Below are 14,619 nucleotides of genomic sequence, written 5' to 3'. Positions count from 1 at the left end.
TCGTTTTATAAGTACAGAAACTATTTGTACTAGTGTAGATGTTTGGTATCATTATTGGTGGAATTATTAGTAGGGTACTTTACGAGATACAAACATGGATCCATTAGCGCCTGCACTAAACTAACCAGCTGATAACGCTAACTCCACCAACGTTATAACAAGGTTTGGCTCGAGGTCAAGGTGCAAAGCAGCCTACGGTGAAATTACTCCCAACCATCACTTTAACTATGAGAAAGTTTGGGGAGGCTTTTTGGAGCTATAACGTGAATAGTATACCTTTTAAGGTTAGGTTATGAAGGATGGTAGACTGGGTAAACCCAGCCCGATCTGCCGGCGATTTGACTTCGCCCTGCAGCTCAGGCTGGAAACCTGTAAATTGTTCTATCCTTCTTCCGTTACCAATCTGCGGGGACCAATGATAAACTGGCTTATCCACCTGGCGCGCTATTGGCGGGTTTAACACGATGACAATAGAGAAGCGACGGCAAGCAGCTTTTTGTTTACATTCAACATGGCGGCCACCGAAGCGCAGCAACCCGTTGGGGCCGCTGCTGTTACAAACCAGCATGTCTGTTGACACGTTTCCTGCCTGGAGTTTTCGTGTCGCTTCTGCAAAGTCACCCGGATCGTTGGTCTGATTGGTTGAAGGACTATCCAGTTGCGTACAGAGTCATTTGAACTATGCCCGTTGATCACGCCTCGTGTGCAGTAGAAGATACAGAGCAGACTCCCCAGACTAATGTTGAATCTTAAAAGATTGAGCTTGGTCTGGTGATAGCGAGACTAGAAGGATGTATCTGCAGCCAAAGATTAGATAAAAAGTCAGTGGGTTAGGATTTGTCCTCTGGGCAGCAGAAACTGCTTTATACAATGTCATTGCAATCCATCCAATCGTTGCTGAAACATTTTTATACGTTGGTTCACACCTACAAAAAACTACTAATCAGCTGATGTTAAAATGTGTCACATAATGTTTGATTTTAAATTCTTCCTCAGTTTGTTGAGTCATAGAGTCCACTGCTGCACTCAGTCTAAAAGTCAGTGTTGTTATGGCAGGCAGGTAGATGCCCTAAAATGTAAATGTCAAACTGTCTGGGGGGGGAAACATCGCCTCAGTTGAGAGAGTATATTGCAACAGGTTTTCCATCCTCTGGTGGCAGTGATATATATATATATATATATATATATATATATATATATATATATATATATATATATATATTTTGTTTTGAATTCATAAGAGTGAGAGGAGGAGAGCGAAGCAAGATTGAGACAAATAGATTTATAGATGTAGCCGAGATGTCGAAAAACGGAATGATTCAGCCCATGCTGACATTCAAACGGTGAAAAACAAGTTACAGAAAAAGAGGTGGGAGAGAGAGATGAGCAAGAGCATAGAAAACATGTAAGCTCCATAATTTAATACAAGTAAAACTCTACAAACCACAATTTGTTTGATTCTGTGAAGGCGACTTTACCCTCCAGCTTGTATTTTTCTTTGTAGCCTGTCAAATTAGTGTTGTTGCCTTTACATATTTAGCTTTCTGCACCCTCAGTAGGATTTGATAAGAGCAAGCTAGTGAATCAAACTTGACAGAGCCAAGTACAGAAAAAGACCCTTTTTGCACAGGACTAACATCGTCTGGGGGAAGACTGGTGGCTTGTGAAAATTATAGAGATGTTCAGTAATTTAAACTGTCTGTGAAAGAATAAGTAACGATGGTATGATAAGATTTCCTACTGTACTATCGTGAACATTAAGGTTCCCTGACCAGCACGCTGTTTTTGAGTATGTTAACATGCACTCCAATATTCCACTATTATTTGGAATATAGTCTGGATCAACGACAGTACATTTCCAGGATACACTGCATGAAAAGTGGGATTTCCGTCCCCATAAATGCCTGTAAACGCCCGGAAATCCCCCTAATTTTCAGCAGTTATCGACAATTTAAAGGCTGTGAACGTCACGTTCGTCTGTGCCACATATTGTCGGAAACCAACCATGACGTATGTGGAGAGCCCCCGCGGAGGAGCTAATGGATCTAATTAGAATATGAATAGGCGCCTGGCCCGGCTGGAATTTCCTCACTCAGGATTGGATGAAACCACTACTTTTAAACAAGAAAAATCTCTCGTGATTGGTTGGCAGGTCTGTCATGGGTTAGGCTATTGGTCACCCTGGGCCATTATTATAATAATAAAATTATATATATGTATTTATTTCATATATGCTATGTTGTATATTCATGTCACGGTTATCCTAAGAAAAATGATTTGCCAGGAACGTGCTGTTTATTCAAAGATAGAGCTTTATTGACACAAAACACAAACAGAAAAAAAACTGAGTACAAAGCATCGGCACACAACAAAGCAGCACCGTCCACACCTAACCCGCGGCCGGCTCAGAGCTGTAGGTAACCGACAGCATTCGGTCTGAATTCGGTCCATTTAGACGTCTGTGGTGCGTTGTCCTGTATTTTGGATCATCAGGTCTATGGTGGCACACTTCCAAATGACCACCTCACCCGCAGCCAGCACACTTTGTCTCGCTTCCAGCAGCTGTAAAGTCAATCAATAAAGACAATCAGTACTGCGCGACGGACACATATATGAATGCACCTGAAAAATATTCACATTGACCAAAAACGGATCTAATCTTACCCTCTTTTCTTCTCGACCGACTCCGAGCTGAACTCTTCACAGCTTCTGCCCGCGATGCCACATCTGGTTGTTTCTAGCTGAAGTTCCTGCTGCTGTCTCGTAATATGTCTTACAGGCAGCTGGAAAACAATTATATGAGAGTGGTATGAATAAAAAAAACAAAAAAAAACATAAGTCACAGTAAAATTAAACAAGGAAAGATAAAAAAAAAAAGTAAAAATTACTTACACACAATGGCGTCATTATCAGCGTCATGTAAATCTGGACCTGCAGACAGCTCCGAGCAAATATAGGTCACAGCCTCGTTATGAGGCGAGGTTAGTCTGTAAAAAAAAAAAAAAAAACTATGGTTAAGATCAGTATCTATTAACGTATCTATGTCCTTATACAGAAGAATTAATGAAATTCATTCAATGAAAGCATATTCTTTAAATCTTACCCTTGCCCTGGTTCGTAGCGCCTGCTACAGTTTGTCTCAGAGTTGTGAAGACGGCGAACTGCTTCCTGTAAATTACGAGACAAGAAAAATATACTTTTATAAAACAACTCACCCTCTCAGCTCTGTAATGAATGGCGCTGAAAGCAGCCAGACACACAGCTCTGTGCTGCTCGCGTTTAAACTTGGTGGGGATTAAAACATTACTGCCAAGTCTAAGTAGCCTGTTTAACATCCAAATACAGTCATTGTACTTCTCAACAATAAACAATACAGACTAGCTCGCCGTTTCATTAATAATCATATACTTACGTTGTCTTCTTTTCTGTGAGCGCATCTTTGGAGCCCCGGAGGTGACATGGAGGAGAGAAAAAACGCTCCAAACGTCTCGAACAACTCCTGTGTGTTTCCAAGTGAAGTTTGACAGAGTGTACAGATAACTCTTTTACCAGTTGGCCTGAAATATTCCCATATTTCTGAAGTTTTTTTTCCCCCCCCCCCTCTCTTTTATCGAAACAAATGAGGGTAGGCAGAGAAATATACTACACTGGTGTGGAGGTGAATTACAGTGAGTTATAATGGAATACTGGGAAAGTTTAATAATAGGACAATTGAAGTCTGGATTATGAGGCCATTTCAGCAGAGCCAACAGCTTCATATGCCATGGACATGTGAATATGGTGCTGAATTTGCCAGTATTTTAAGAAGACAAATGGTTGGGACTTTGTCATGCAATGACAAAGCTGATATGCTTTATGTGAAGCACATTCTGGTGTCAGCAGAAAGAGTTCTCTTTCCACCAGACAATGTTGGATGAGCAAGACAAAAGAAAGGTCACTGTAGTCATGTCACTATGCTCAGTGGTTGAGCTCTAGGAGACTGTGAATGAATCATGGAATGCACATTTTACCTTTGTGGCAAAGCCTGATCAAAACTAATTGTTGAAATAAATTATTTTGTGTATCTTTTTGACATAACATTGGTCACTGCTAATGACATACACAGTAGTTAATCTAGCATACTTTCATTAAATAAATCAATTCAAGCTAAAATTGAAGAGTCTACAATTAAGCTATACTGAGGGGCCATCCACACGGAAGCGTTTTTTTGTGCAAACGCACATGTTTTGCATCATTTGGGCCAACCGTCCAGACGAATCCTGCAAACGCACTGCCTGAAAACGCACTTTTTTGAAACCTGGTCTCAGGATGAAAAAATCCGAAAACAGCTCTCGTTTGGCTTCGTATGGATGGTGAATACGAATCCGTATTGATGATGTCATCGCCACACCCCTCTTTTACACCCTCTCCCACGGCCGCTGACGCACACAACTGCGGTGAAGCTAAGCGAGCATGTCCCATCTCCATGGTCAAACCAGCTCACTTCATCTAAATACTGTGTCTCTGCTCCCTGACCCTTCCCTCTGGATTCTACACAAGATATATTGCTAACGTTATGTAGCCAACGTTAAACATCACTAAAGCAGCTGACCGCTCCAGCAGCAAAGTAACGTTAATGTTAGCTGCTATGGCTATCGGTTTATAAAGTGGAAGTAGACAATTTATCAACTAGCTAGCTAATCTGTCTGCTTATCAACTCCTTGAAAGGATTATAGTAACTTTTACCACGGCTTATTGTAGAAAGGCTACTGCAAGAAAAACGTATAGATTATTAAAAAGACATCATTCATGGATCATTGATGTTTGTTTGACTGCCGATGTTAGAGCTAGCTAACGTTAGCGCGCTGGTGTGCTAACGTTAGCGCGCTGCAATCATGCGAAATAAAAAGCAATCCAACAGCACATTATACAATGTAAACAAAGACACGTTTTCTTGAGGCGGCCTTTATAAAATGAGCAGTGGTGAAAGTTATTATAGTCCACGGATGTATTAAGAGAAAGTTATAATCTAGCTAGTCATGTTATGATGGGAAGTGGAAGTGACTATGCTCTTCTTCTCCGTTTTTTGGTGAATTTCTGTAGCAGAAACAGCACCGCCTATATCCCAGGCATATGAAGTAGCGTATTGAGTCATTTACAAATGGATTCGTTTGGACGCAACTATTCTTGAAACGAATCCAGGGAAGACGGGTAAAAAAAAGATTGTTTTGGTACGTGTGGACGTGGCCTGAGTCTGATCTATTTCAAGAGATTTTCTTAAAATTAAGTTAATACCTTTTAGAAAAATGTCACCTGGGGTAAAACTCCCTCTGCTGCTACCCTGATTTGCATTTGTATAGCTCACAGCATTTCATTTACATGTTAAAGCCTTCCCTAGATTAGAGGGAGGGGGGGTCATGGGGGGACAACTGCCAAGCAAGGCCCACGGCAATTTCCGACAATTCACGGCAATTTTCGGTGTTGCCTGTAAATTGCTGTGTGCAGTCGGAAACCTGAAGTACCACGACAATCTACAGTGCCGCATACTGACGAAAATCCCACTTTTCATGCAGTGATAATCGCCGCCAGATATTTTTCGCGGATGTCCCTCCACTGCTGCTCTATGTGGGTTGCCATTCTCATTCCCAAACTCCGTTCTCTTCGGGAAACAACAACAAACTTCAAGCTAACGAGCTACACGCTGAAAATGTCAAGTTCTGAAGAAGATGTGGACGGTGCAACAAGGCAGACCTGCTTGGTTCTTTCAGGGAATGATTGTAAAGATTTATAAAGAATATGTTTAGGGGATTTCCTCTCTAACTGGGACGTTTTGGGACCGATTGATGGACGAAGTACACATGGAGATACACTGGTAAGAGTCAATGAGGTTTCACATGTATCAGCTAATTTAAATAGCTCACGGTACTGGATTGTGTCAACAGTTAACTTTATTCAATATTGTATATAAATGTTCCACCAAGTTCCTTCCTGAGACTATTTAGCAGAGCCACCATCGCTGTGTCCGGAGCTTAGCACCGCCCAAGACCATTGGGATTGGTTTAAAGAAACGCAAACAACCCTGAGCATTTTCTTCTCCTATCCCAGAATGCATATGTGGTGTAGCCAGACCTTTCTTCACAGTGCTGTGGAGATAGAGCTGGCAATTGAGAATATATTATATATATTATATGAGATACATATTACAATAATCTGAACTTGATACAGGTCATGTAAACATATTTTGGTTGGATATTCAGAATAAGACCTTTTTCCTAATATAGTATTTTCTGATTGACCTTACAGTCACATTAGCTACAATATTAGGCTGTTCAAAAAAATAGCAGTTTTTGCATTTTTCTTTACAAACTCAAACATTTACTGTATGAACTGAAACATGTCTCAAGGGTTTGCTTTACTTTGAATCACTGCACTAATATTTAGTTGCATAACCATTATTTCTGAGAACTGCTTCACATCTGTGTTGCATGGAGTCGACCAACTTCTGGCACCTGTGAACAGGTATTCCAGCCCAGGACCATTGAATTACTGATGCATTACTGGGTTTTGTCTCAGATTTGGACTACAATCTGCATCTGAAACGGCATTTTTGATGTCACCTATGGGATTGAGGTCTGGGGATTGGGCTGGCCACTCCATAACATCAATCTTGTTCATCTGGAACCAAGACGTTGCTCGTTTACTGGTGTGTTTTGGGTCATTGTCTTGTTGAAAGACCCATTTCAAAGGCATTTCCTCTTCAGCATAAGGCAACATGACCTCTTCAAGTATTTTGATGTATTGAAACTGATCCATGATCCCTGGTATGCGATAAATAGGCCAAACACCACAGTATGAGAAACATCCCCATAACATGATTTTTGCACCACCATCCTTTACTGTCTCACAGTATTGTGGCTTGAATTCAGTGCATGGGGGTCGTCGGACAAACTGTCTGCGGCCCCTAGACCCAAAAAGAACAATTTTGCTCTCATCAGTCCACAGAATTCTCCTTTGGCCAGTCAATGTGTCCTTTGGCAAATTTCAACCTATTCAGTACATGCCTTTTTTCAGCAGTGGGACTTTGCAGGGGCTTCTAGCTGATAGCTTTGCTTCACATAGCCTTCTTCTGATTGTAACAGTACTCACAGGTCACTTTAAGTCTTCTTTGATTTTCCTGGAGCTGATCATTGGTTGAGTCTTTGCCATTTTGGCTATTCTTCGATCCATTCGAATGGTAGTTGACGTCGTTCAGGCTCTGGATGCCATTTCAAGGCATTTGAAATCATTTTGGCTGAGCAGCCTATAGTTTTTTGCACTTCTTTATATGTTTTCCCCTCGCCAATCAACTTTTTAATAAAAGTCGCTGTTCCTCAGAGCAATGACTGGAACGACCCATTTTGCTACACACACACACACACACACACACACACACACACACACACACACACACACACACACACACACACACACACACACACACACATTTGCTTCCTTCCTTCCTTAAATATGGGCCATAACTGACGCCTGTGACTTCACAGAATCAATCACCTCACTAAGTGACCACAACAATTACTATTATTTTGAACATGCCCCTTTCAATTACAGATTCAATTACACAGAATGAGCAGCCTGCATGTCATGACTTTTGAGTCTGTTGGTTTTCTATGACTCTACAACACTTACTAGTAAATTATTTGCCATGTAGAAATATCACTTCTACCAAAAAAATTTGATTTATGAGGTTAGTGATGTTGGACTGCTATTATTCTGAACTGTACGACGCTGCCCTCACGCTGCCTTCACTCCGATTGGCAGTCGCTTTGTTGCATCGCTCAGCATTTGCATAATATAGACTTCTTGTCTATTTCGGCCCTGCCTTGCTCGTGGCAGCGGCAAGCTCATCGCTGGCAAACGGCCACTCCCATTGAAAATGAATGGCAGCCTGTTGCTTTCTCGCTGTCTGTTGTAGCTAATGTGACTGTAGGGTAAGTCATGTGATAGTCTGGTATTATTCAGGTTTTAGAGGCATTCTTTGAACATGTATACATCGCATTCAGAATCTGCGTCTCCATCTGGGTTTTTACTGCAGTTTCGCATGTTTACGGCGTACGGTCAGCATGTGCGTTGCTATGGTTACTGTACACAAACCAACCAGCCGACAGTTTGTAGGGTGGCAGACCCAATAAGAAGACAGCTACTTTTAAACATTATCAGAGACTTCAAATTCCACTTTTCTAGAAGCTGGTTAAAGGAATGAAAGAGGGACGCTGTGTTCACACGCTCCAACATGTCCTCCACCACTGGGACACTTTGAAAACCACCTGTTTTACTCGGCTTCATGTTAACGGGAATATTAGTGGAATATTCTCTTCCATTACCCAGGCAAACAGAGGAATATGGTCTTTTTCTGAATAAGGGCAGAAACCAGAGTATTTTGTGCATGTAAACCTAATCATTGTTTTTCTCAGCTGCAATTGACTTTTGGGATGTGACGATTTTTGCAAGGATTGGGGCAACACAAATCTTTGCTTTTCTAAATCACACTTAAAATGTTACAAATGCAATTTTCAGAACAATGCTGCTTTTACTTTATTCATACTACATGTCATTCCATATTAAATTAAAACAGTAGCAATTGCAGAGAGAATCTGTTTTTCTATCCGATGCAAATCTGATATTTCAGTAACATTATTTTTAACTGCAAATTAGATTGTTAGTCATCTGTGATTGTGTTTTGTACAAATGTTTTTGGCCCTATGTTCCCACAGCCCTATGTTCCCACATTTCTTAGATTTTTTTTCCAAAATTAGGCCCTATGTTCCCACATTTCAGATTTTATCCCCCTTTCTCCGCAGTTTGTTAGCCAGTTACACCCAACCTATTATCCAGTAGAAATGGACTACATATGGAATGTAAGCCTAACCCCGGGTGGGGGGGTTGTCAAAATTTCCGACCGCACGTGAAGGTTGTGTAGAAAAAGAGATGAAGCGACTTTGCTTTGTCGTTGCAGGACACAGTCCCCTGTTGTTACACAAACTCCCCAGCAGTTCAGTGCATGTGTTTGGTTTCTTACCTCCACAGTGCATACAGTGATGTTTCCCCTTTACAGAAACGTTACCAGGACTCTCATGCTGCGATACAGACAGACGAGTCTGATCTCCGGTTACATTATTGTTAGTCTCGCTTTGCCAGACCTTCGTCCACAGCGCTGCGGAGGAAGGTCTGGCTAGTCCACACAGCATTCCTGAATGGGAGAGAAACGTGCTCTGGTTTATTGGCATTTCTTTAAACCAATCAATTCAATTCAATTCAATTTTATTTATAGTATCAAATCATAACATAAGTTATCTCGAGACACTTTACAGATAGAGTAGGTCTAGACCACACTCTATAATTTACAAAGCCCCAACAATTCCAACAATTCCAGTAAAACTCCCCAGAAGCTAGGATTAGTAACAAGCATTTCTGGGACGGGCTGCACACAAATAGTAATAGTAATAGTAACAGTAATAGAAACAATAATAGAAAGGGAGAGGAGAGAGCAGCTCAGTGTGTCAAAGGAAGGAAGTCCCCCGGCAGTCTAGAACTATAACAGCGTAACTATAACAGGTAACTAAGAGAGACAGGTCATAAGGAGAGGTAGCTTTTTCGGGCTTAGAACTCTCCCCCTGCCGGATCTGGCTTGGCTGGCCTGCCTCCCTCTACTTTGTTATGTATTATTAATCTAACAATTATGAAGAGAAGCAGTTGGGCCAGTTAGGTGAACACTGCAACTCCTCACTCCCTAACTATAAGCTTTATCAAATAGGAGAGTTTTAAGTTCATTCTTGAATGAGGTGACAGTTTCTGCCCCCTGAACCCAGATCGGGAGCTGGTTCCATAGGAGAGGAGCCTGATAACTGAAGGCTCTAGCTCCCATTCTACTTTTAGAGACTCTAGGTACCACCAGTAACTCTGCATTCTGGGATCGCAGTGCTCTAGTGGGACAATAGGGTATTAGGAGCTCTTCTAGATATGATGGTGCTAGACCATTTAGAGCTTTGTAGGTCAAGAGAAGGACTTTAAACTCAATCCTGGATTCAACAGGAAGCCAATGCAGAGAAGCTAATACAGGAGAAATATGATCTCTTTTCTTAGTTCTTGTGAGAACACGCGCTGCAGCATTCTGGATCAGCTGGAGAGTCTTAAGAGACTTATTTGAGCAACCCGACAGTAGGGAATTACAATAGTCCAGCCTGGAAGTAACAAATGCATGGACTAGTTTTTCAGCGTCGTTTTGAGACAGGATATTCCTAATTTTGGCAATGTTACGAAGATGAAAAAAGGCTGTTCTTGAGGTTTGTTTTAGATTGGCATTAAAGGATATATCCTGATCAAAGATAACTCCTAAATTTCTAACAGTGGTGCTGGAGGCCAGGGCAACACCATCCAGAGTAGCTATATCTCTAGATAATGAAGTTCGGATGTGTTTAGGGCCCAGCACAATAACTTCAGTTTTGTTAGGGTTTAACATCAGAAAATTATAGGTCATCCAGGATTTTATATCCTTAATGCACGCTTGAAATTTAGCTAGCTGACTGGTTTCGTCTGGTTTGATTGACAAGTATAATTGGGTGTCATCCGCATAACAGTGAAAGTTAATTGAGTGTTTTCTAATAATATTGCCTAGAGGAAGCATATATAAGGAGAATAGAATTGGTCCAAGCACTGAGCCTTGAGGAACCCCATGGCTAACTTTAGCGTACTTGGAGGATTTATCATTAACATTCACAAATTGAGATTGATCTGAGAAATAGGACCTAAACCAACTCAGAGCAATTCCTTTAATGCCAACCAAGTGTTCCAATCTCTGTAACAGGATTGAATGGTCAATAGTGTCAAATGCAGCACTAAGATCTAGTAAAACAAGAATGGAGACAAGACCTTTGTCTGCAGCAGTTAAAAGGTCGTTAGTAATTTTCACCAGTGCCGTCTCTGTGCTATGATTCTTTCTAAATCCTGATTGAAAGTCATCAAATAAACTATTGCTATGTGGAAAATCACATAGCTGATTAGCAACCACCTTCTCAAGGATCTTGGATAGAAAAGGAAGGTTAGATATAGGTCTATAGTTTGCTAAGACCTCAGGATCCAGGGTGGATTTTTTCAGAAGAGGTTTTATCACAGCTACTTTAAATGACTGTGGTACATAACCTGTTAATAGAGACATATTGATCATATCTAGTAATGAAGTGTTAACCACAGGTAATGCTTCTTTGAGTAGTGGGATGGGGTCCAAGAGACAGGTAGATGGCTTAGCTGAGGATATCTTTAACATTAATTGTTGAAGGTCTATAGGATAAAAGCAGTCTAAGTATATGTCGAGACTAGTCTTTATTTCTAACGACTCTGCGTTTAAAGGTGAACCATTAGAAGTTGAGTGTAAAAGGTGATGAATTTTATCTCTAATTGTTGTAATTTTATCATTGAAGAAGCTCATGAAGTCATCACTACTCAGAGCTAGAGGAATAGATGGCTCAGTAGAGCTGTGGCTATCTGTCAGCCTGGCTACAGTGCTGAAAAGAAACCTTGGGTTGTTCTTGTTTTCTTCTATTAGTGATGAGTAATAGTCTGATCTGGCCTTTCTTAGGGCCTTCCTATAGGTTTTGAGACTTTCTTGCCAATCCAAACGAGATTCTTCCACCTTGGTGGAACCGCCACACTTACGATTCAGGTTTCGCGAGATTTGTTTTAATTCGAGTTTGGGAGTTATACCAAGGTGCTAATTTCCTTTGCTTCATCATCTTCTTTTTCAGGGAGCCACGGAGTCTAAGGTCGTCCGTAGGCATGTCGTAACACCGTCTACAAATGCATCAATTTGAGAGGGACTGAGGTTAACATACAGGTCCTCTGTTATGTTAAGGCATGACATAGAGTCAAATGCTGTTGGAACATCTTCTTTAAATTTAGCTATAGCACTGTCAGATAAGCATCTGGTGTAGGAGCTTTTATCTAATTTAATATAATCAGGTAGTAAGAATTCGAAAGTGATTAAAGAATGATCTGATAATACCGAATTCTGCGAAAATATTATTAAATCCTCAATTTCAATACCATATGCCAGCACAAGGTCGAGGGTGTGGTTAAAACAGTGCGTCGCCTTGTGCACACTCTGACTGAAACCGATTGAATCCAGTAATGAGTTGAAAGCAGTACTAAGACTGTCATTGTCAACGTCCACATGGATATTAAAATCACCTACAAGAAGTACTTGGTCTGATTTAAGGACTAAACATGATAAAAACTCTGAGAATTCAGATAAAAATTCAGAATACGGACCTGGAGCCCTGTAAATAACAACGAATATAATTGGCTGTAATGTTTTCCATTTTGGATGTTGAAGATTAAGAACAAGACTTTCAAATGAGTTATAATGTAATTTAGGTTTAGGAGTAATTAACAGGCTTGCATCAAAGATGGCTGCAACTCCCCCCCTCCGGCCTGAGCCTCTAGGAATTTGAGTATTAATATGGCCGGGAGGAGTGGCTTCATTTAGACTAACATAGTCTTCATGGCCCAGCCAGGTTTCAGTAAGACAAAATAAATCAATTTTATTATCTGATATCAACTCGTTTACCAATACTGCTTTAGAAGACAGAGATCTAATATTTAATAGTCCACATCTAATTTTCCTATTTTGTTCTATTGCAGTCGTTTTAATTCCAATTAGGTTGTTAAGTATAGCGCACCTTTGTTTACCTTTGATTTAACCGATCTGAGCCGGGGACAGACACCGTGCTTATTAGACTATGAGTGGGCGACTGCTCCAACGGAAGCACAGAGGGCGTAGCACTGCACCTCTGATTACTAATATCAAACTTGGGTTGTCATGGTTTATGTCTGATAAATTCGTTCAGATTTTTGATATGAGAGCGCGGGACCGTCCCAGGTGGGATGAATGCCGTCTCTCTAAATCAGACCAGGCTTTCCCCAGAACGCCCTCCAGTTATTCACATAGCCCACATCATTAGCTGGGCACCACCCGACAACCAGCGGTGGAAGGATGACGTACGGCTGTACATTTCATCATTGGTCAGGTTTGGCAGGGGTCCAGAGAAAACTACTGAGTCCGACATTGTCTTTTGCGTATGCACAAAGTGACCCAACATTCATTTTAGTGATCCCCCGATTTACGCACTACTACCCACGTGGAAGTATGATCTTACTGTATTTACGGTTCTTTTTGCCAGCAGCTTTAGATGGGTTTCTATATCGCCCGCTCCAGCCCCGGGGGACACATATGACCGTAGGTAGGCCTACGCAGGCCGGGGCCGCTGGCTTCACATATCGCAGTATAGAGCTCCCAATAACCAGAACTGGCTTCTCAGCGGGTGTATCGCTGAGTAGGGAGAAACTGTTAGAGAGGCGAAGACGCTCCGGTTTAGAGCCGCGTCATCATGTGCACTCCCCGGGTCTAGATCTACACGCTTACGCTCCCTCGGACAGTCACCCACTCGCCCGGGCTGCTCGGGGTCTGCCGGGGACAGCTAGCAGAAGCTACAGAAGCTACAGTATGTTGGCCCGCATTAACTACATGGTGCTGGCTAGCTACGGAAGCATACGATTCTGATTCCATGGTGCGGAGCCGTGACTCAAATTCACTAAGCCTTGCCTCCAAAACAGCGAATATACTACATTTATTACATGTATCATTATCACTAAAGGAGGCAGAGGAATAGCTAAACATTTGACACACAGAGCAAGAGAGAGCAGGAGAGGGAGAGGAATTAGCCATTGCTAATGGCTAAGCTAAAGTAGCTAACAAGTGTTTTAACAATTGTAAATTCAGCGAGTCAGTCACTGTAAGTGAGGCTAAGTATAAGTGCTTGAGTAAAACAATTGTAATTCAAATGCAATCCAGGCAAATAGCCGCTAATTTAAACAGTGAAGCAGAGTTCAGTAAGTTTTTGCCGGAGCAGCAAACTAGCGTTTGTAACACGGGAACACCGGAAGTGACACAATACGCTCACCCTTACACGTCGGCACGTCCCACGACAAGAGGGCAGTACGATATGCAACTACTGCCGTGATGAGGGGAAATGAAGCCTTTGCTCTGTCACAATCACAATCGCCTTGGGCGGTGCTAAGCTCCGGATGGAGGCACGGAGCCTCTGCTAAATAGTCTCAGGAAGGAACTTGTTTTGGTGGAACATGTGGACGTTCAAAAGTAGTTTTAGTTGTACAACAGAAAACTCAGATTGGACAGATAGTCTAGCTAGCTGTCTGGATTTACCCTGCAGAGATCTGAGGAGCAGTTAACCATAGTCCTCACAAATCCACCGGAGGTTAGAACGCCAACATAAAGAAAGAGGAAGGAAAAACGGACATCGGCGAAAAAGACATGCATCGGTGGAATTTCCTGCGGCACCGGAGCAATCCCAGAAGTGGAACGTCGTTGATATAGACTACTTTATTTTCCATGGAAGGGTGGCGTCGGGTTGCTTTTCTCCAAAAGTAAATTCAGACTTAACTTTTTGCTGCAGGCATTCAAAATTAATGGAAAGACCTGCGCTTTTGCTGGACTGTCTGATGAGTGACGACCGACACAGTGTTTGTGAATGAATGCTCAGCCAGCCGGTGCCTCACTAGAGCGTTAACGTT

The 14,619-nt window shown here is 41.8% G+C and overlaps 1 long non-coding RNA gene across 1 annotated transcript; it reads right to left on the bottom strand.

Moving 5' to 3' along the window:
- Positions 1-2,292: 2,292 nt before the first annotated feature.
- On the bottom strand, positions 2,293-2,930 carry LOC120558209. Its single transcript, XR_005639066.1, has 3 exons — positions 2,893-2,930; positions 2,665-2,783; positions 2,293-2,562 (listed from the first exon to the last, which is right to left on the bottom strand). It is a non-coding gene; the product is annotated as an uncharacterized LOC120558209 (long non-coding RNA).
- Between the last annotated feature and the right edge of the window lie 11,689 nt (positions 2,931-14,619).

The sequence above is a fragment of the Perca fluviatilis genome, chromosome 4 (genome assembly GCF_010015445.1).
Source record: "Perca fluviatilis chromosome 4, GENO_Pfluv_1.0, whole genome shotgun sequence".
Classification (NCBI taxonomy): Eukaryota; Metazoa; Chordata; class Actinopteri; order Perciformes; family Percidae; genus Perca; species Perca fluviatilis.
The sequence above is the reverse complement of the archived record's forward strand: the minus strand, read 5'-3'. Positions and strand labels throughout refer to the sequence as shown.